Raw genomic sequence first — 6,245 nt, 5'->3', positions numbered from 1 at the left:
TAGAAATGGGAGGAAAGGAGCTAAAGGTGTAGGGAAGGTGTGATACGTAGGGGAAGAACAAAAAGGGAAAAGAAAAAAATGTGAGAGAATGAAACGATGAAAATAAAGTGTTTGTAGATGGGGAGGGGAGGAGGGGGTGAAGGGAGGGCAGAGGTAAGGGGAAAAAAATGAGAATCAAGACTTGCCATGTAAAGGTACATGATCCCAACAATGAATGTAACTGTACTGTATCCCTAAATGTACCAATAAACTCAATTAAAAAAAAAATTGAAATACCTAGGAATCCACCTAATGAAAGAAATCAATGACCTCTACTCTGAAAACTATAACACTCTAAAAAAAGAAATTGATGAGGATAACAGAAGATGCAAAGTCATCCCTTGCTCCTGGGTAGAAAGAATCAACATAGTGAAAATGGCCATACTTTCAAAACTGTTATATAAATTCAATCTAATCCCAATTGAAATCCACTAGCACACTTCACAGACCTTAAGAAAACAATACAAAAATTCCTTTGAAATTTTAGGCAATAAAGACAAGCTAGGGAGTACCACAGTCCCTGACTTGAAACTATACTACAAAGCTACTATGATAAAAAAAATAGCATGGTTCTGGCAAAGAAACAGACCTGAGAACCAATGGAGTAGATCAGATGATAAAGAAACAACTCCAGACACACTCAGCCACCTCATCTTTGACAAAGGAGCCAAACACCCTCACTGGAGAAAGAATAGCCTCTTTAATAAAGGTGCTGGTAAAACTTGCCAAAGATTAAAACTAGACTTATAACTTTCATCATGCACTAATCTAAAATTGAAATGGATTAAAGATCTAAATATTAAAACAGAAACACTAAACAGGCTGGAAGATAAGTTAGATAGAACTCTTGAAGACATTGGTGTAGGAAAAGATTTTATGAACAAAACCTCAGTTGACCATGAACTAGCACAAACAATCAATAAGTGGAGGTGTCCTCATTAAAAAACTGCTTCACAGCAAAAAAAAAAAAAAAATGATCAACAGTGTGAAGAGACAATACACAATGTGGGAAAACTTCTTTGCCATCTCTTCCTCAGACAAAGGTCTACTATCTAGGATATATAAAGAACTTAAAAAAATAAGACTTCCCAAATTGAAAGACTCAATTCAAAAATGGGCATCTGATTGAACAGACATTTCTTAGACAAAGAAGTAGAAATAGCAAATAAACATATGAAAAAATGTGCAATATCACTGGTCATTCAAGAATTGCAAATGAAAACAACTCAGATTCCACCTCACCACAGAAAGAATGGCTGCTCAACCAATAACAAATGTTGGCAGAGCTGTGGGGAAAGAGAAATTGCTGGTGGGAGTGTAGACTGATGTAACAACTGTGGATATCAGTAGGGAGATAACTCAAAAAACTAGGATTGGAAGTCCCATTTGATCCAGCTATTCCCCTGCTGGATATCTTCCCTACAGAATTAAAAGAATCACACCACAGCAATATACGTGCACTCATAGCAGCACAATTTATAATAGCTAAAATTTGGAAGCAGCCTCAATGCCCATCAATGGGAGACTGGATAAAGAAATTTTTAAAATAAAATAGAATACTACTCAGCCATAAAAAATGAAAAATTAGAGACATTTATAGATAAATGTATGCACATTGAGGCAATACTCTTAAGTAATATAAATAGGACACGTGTAAATACTGAATAGTTTCTCTAGTGTGAAAATCTGAAAGTCAATAAGGGCTAAAAGGTGTGATAGATAATGTGAAAAAGGAAGAAAGGGAATAAAGGGGAAGGTGAAGTGGGAGGGGTAAGAGAAAGGAAAGAAGGGAATGGATTTAATATAAAATACTAATAATGATAGAAACAAAGTCTTTGTAGATAGGGAGGGAGGGAGGAGTTGAAGGGAGGGCAGGGGAATGGGGAAAAATAAGAATGAAGATTTGTACAAAAAACTTTTTAACTTGTATATTCTTAAGTAATGCTTCATATAATACATAAATGGAAATAAGCATAGACATATTCATTAACATAAATTGAAATATTAAAATTTCTACCACAGTGTTCTTGCTAGGAATGACATAGTATCTCTTAAATAGGTTCTGCCAGGGAACAAAAACAATTTGGGGTAGAATTTTTCTTACTTCTGCCAGGTTCCTTTTGCCCTTTCTCTTTCTTATTCCACAAAGCTTTTTGCTAATAAGTATTCTGATTAATTGTTATATATTTGCAGAATTGCTATGTTTTGTGAATTTAGGGATAAGAATACATCAAGAAAATGAAAAATAAGGGTCAAAAAATTAAATACATGTGCTTTCTATAAATCAAAATGTAAAATAAATTTACATCTCTGAACTTACTATAGAAAAATTTATATCCACAAAATTAATCAAATATATAGAGTTTTCATAATTAAGATATGACTAGAGACAGAGATTAAATTTTACAAAGTCACTAAAACATACCCAAATAACTTAAACTTTTAGAGAAATCTCATTATTTTGAAAATACTTGCTCAGCTTTTTGGATAGCTGACTTAAAGGAAACAATTAAAATTGATTCTAACTGATCCCAACAATGAATGTAACTGTACTGTATCCCTAAAATGTACCAATAAACTCAATTAAAGCTGAAAAAGAAAATTGATTCTAATAAGCAAATCACCTTTAAGATCTTTTACTTCTGGACTTCTGTATTAAGTTCCTTTATATTGCATGTATCTGTAGAAATACTTTACTAATGTCACACTGGTGTTCATATTTTTAAAATTTTAGAAGAATTCTTGCCATTTTTGTTGTACCCTAAAAATAATTATCAACTTCCTTTACTATTGTTCCTTATATAAAATACAATAACATAAAATTAAAAAAAATTCCTAGGAATATTATTGTAATGTTTTTAAATATACATAGAAACTAGTGTGTGAAAACATTACATAATTTCATGAAGAATTATGAAATGATACTAAAAGTACCACAATACTTACATAATGTTCACATGATCTATGAAGTTTGCATTGCCTTAAATTAATCATAACTGGAAGATTTTTTCTAAATGAAGTCCACAAAGCAAGACTGAATATAAATATAATGAATTTAGGGCTGTCATAGTCATCACACACATGGGCCGTCAGCTATATCTTCAGACATCTGTTTAATAACAATGTGAAATTTGATGATAGTTTTTCTTTTTTGGTACAGGGAATTGAACTTGGGTCCTCACATGTGCAAGGCAGGGGGCGGAACCACTGAGCTAAATCTCTGGCCTGATGATAGTTTTTCTAATGATATTAGCTGAGGACTATCTAAAAGAAAAGCTACACTACCCCAAAAGGCAAACATTGGGATTGCAACAATTAAGAAACTAGCCTTGTAAGGTGTGGGCTTTCTAGATGAACCCAGATCTTTTGTGTCGCATTCCTCTCCCTCACCTCTGCAGAAGTTATAAGTGGGATGCAAGTGAAATGGGACACACTCATATTTTAGATGTAAACAATATTCATTTTTACTATTGTTTTGTATTAGCATATGTATGTAGAACATAATGTCACATTCCTTGTGTGAGTCAGTACATGTACGTAAGATGCTTTACTTCCTTTTTTCATCCCCTTCCCTTCCCTGCATCCTCTTTCCACCCATTTCTTGGTCACCTTCCTTTTTTTTGTTACATGTTCTCAGTACATAATGTTTACATTTCTTGTGTGAAATTGGTACACTCACACACACACACACACACACATATAATTTTAGTAAGGGTTTTCGCAAGGGAATAGATTTACTACAGGACCCATAATTTATAGGATTATTCTATAATAGTGACCCATAAAGTCAAATGCAGAAGAATGCAAGAGACCTAGCCACACATTACAGACCCAAAGAGTACAGCTAAGGGTCTAGACACCACGGTATCCAACACAAGTCCAGGTGAAAGCCTATAGTCCAAGGCAATGTCCTCCATGAGTCCAGCCAGTGGCCCAGACCAGACAGCAATAACTCATGTTTGGCTGTATGGAGGATCTGCACAAAGTAGGCCCAAAGGCCAGTGGTGAAAGCCAGAAAACCTGCACTGATGGGGTGGAGGATTTGTGCCACCAGACTGAAAGATCTATACTGGAACCGGGAAGTGATGTTCACAGTGAAGATCAGAACTCCCCTAAGGAGAACAGCAGCCATTCCCAGTGATAGCAAGGCCCTGAGCTCCTCCTGGGATGAGAACAGCCAACTTTGCATCAGAAAAACCATCCACAGCAAGCTTCTCCTAGAAAATCAACAGCCCCGAATCTTTCCCCCTGGTCCTCTTTATGCAATCTGCAGCAATCCTCAGGTGGATCTTCCATGCCCACACTGCACCCACTCAATTCAGCTGGGCGTTCCAAGTGACCATTAGTTAATCCACCACATATATAACATATTTTAAGTTCTTTTTTCATTCCTTTGCCCACCCCTCCCTCATTTAAATTTTTGTATATCATAGTTCCTCTAACTCTAGGTTCACTTAATTTTCCAGCACTGAACAAAGACTTTGGAGCACTTGATTAATTTGGAAACATGATCAGAAGAAATAGGAGTACAGGACAGGGTGGCAAGTGAAGGAGGAAGAGAAACCTAAAACAGGAATGTGCTTCTAAGTGGCCCCTGCCTCCAGCACTACTTGGAGCCCCTGGCTACCTTAAGAGAAACTAGGAAATGATTTCTGCCTGTTGCTTTGTCCTCAGGGAAAAAATTCACTCCTCCCTACTGGTCAATGAAGGCTTTAACTCTTGCTCAACAAAGGCTCCCCTTGAAATTTTCATCAGGCATCACAAAAACCCTGTGACCTAAAGCAAAAGGGAGTGATAAAGCCTGAAGTAAAGGGTTGTTTGCTGTACCCCAGCAATGCTAACAGCAGTGGTAGGAATGAGGCTAGGTCAAAGGGAATTTCAAGTGGGGTCAAAGCATCCAATAAAATTGTCATCTTTGCCTTCAGAAAATTTATTATAATTTGCACCAGCAGTGAATGCCAAAATCTATTTATATACATATGTGTGAACATACACATATAATTTACAGGGTCATATTACCATCTTAGAAAATTTTTTTCCTGCTACAACAGAATGAGTGAGACTGATAATTTATAAAGGATAGAAATTTTTATTTCAGAGTTTGGAGACTCAGAAGCCAAAGATATAAGTTCTGGAAGGGGACCAGGGATTTAGCTCAGTTGTTCACAAGTGTAAGGTCCTGAGTTTGATCCTCAGAACCAAAAAAAAAAAAAATAGTTCTTGAAGGGCTTCATTCTGGTGAGGGTTCTCTTTTTTGGCTTGCCCGTGGACACTTTCCCTTCATGTCTTATTCGGTGGCAGAGAAAGATCTTAGGTGCCTCTCCCTTTCACAAGGATAATAGTTCATCAGGGATCAGAGTTTTATTCTTGCCATCTCCCTTAACTTTAATCACTTCTTTGAAGGTTCTATCTATTTTCAATATCAAATACAGTCACAAAGAAGTTAGACTACAATATATGGACTGGGGCATGGGGTATCAGTTCATAACACCAAGACTTCATTCTTTCTTTTTCAAACTAGTAAATTAATCTTCTAACTCATCTGCCCCTATTGTTGCATGGCTTCCCCAATTATCCTCATTGTAGCTGGGATCTGAGATATCCTATATGGAGTCTGATGTCAGCACTAAAGAATTGTATACTTTAATTTGTGTTTCCATTAGAATTGCTTAGAGTGTTAAAACATAAAACAGTAGAAGACTCAATCTTCATCTTATGTTTCAGGAACGATTGTCTTTCTATAAATATTCTATAATGAGAGTGGGTAATTTCCTGTATTATTGTATTTTATTAAGAATACAGTGTGTTGTCTTCAAGTGGTTACATGTAATTTATGATTGATGGTAAGATGGTTCTGCCAGACAAGTTGTGTTATGGCTTACTTTTACTTATCACATCCAATAAATCACTATTTAAAATAGATCACAGGGGCCAGGGATTTAGCTCAGTGGTTCTGCCACCTGCCTCACAAGTGCAAGGACCTGAGTTCAATACCTAGTACCCCCCCCAAAATAGACCACAAAATATATAAGACACTGTGGACAGTACTTAAAAAGTGAACTTGCCTTAATATTATTTTATGGGGGCCTTCAATGAAAAGTAAAACGATTTTTTCCTCTCTAAAGATCAAATATACAGGGGGCTGGGGATTTAGTTTAGTGGTTCCACTGGTTGCCTTGCAAGCACAAGGACCCGAGTTTTATCCC

This window comes from Fukomys damarensis, unplaced genomic scaffold (genome assembly GCF_012274545.1).
Source record: "Fukomys damarensis isolate Sample0158 unplaced genomic scaffold, DMR_v1.0_HiC HiC_scaffold_38, whole genome shotgun sequence".
Taxonomy (NCBI): Eukaryota; Metazoa; Chordata; class Mammalia; order Rodentia; family Bathyergidae; genus Fukomys; species Fukomys damarensis.
This window is presented reverse-complemented; position numbering follows the sequence as displayed.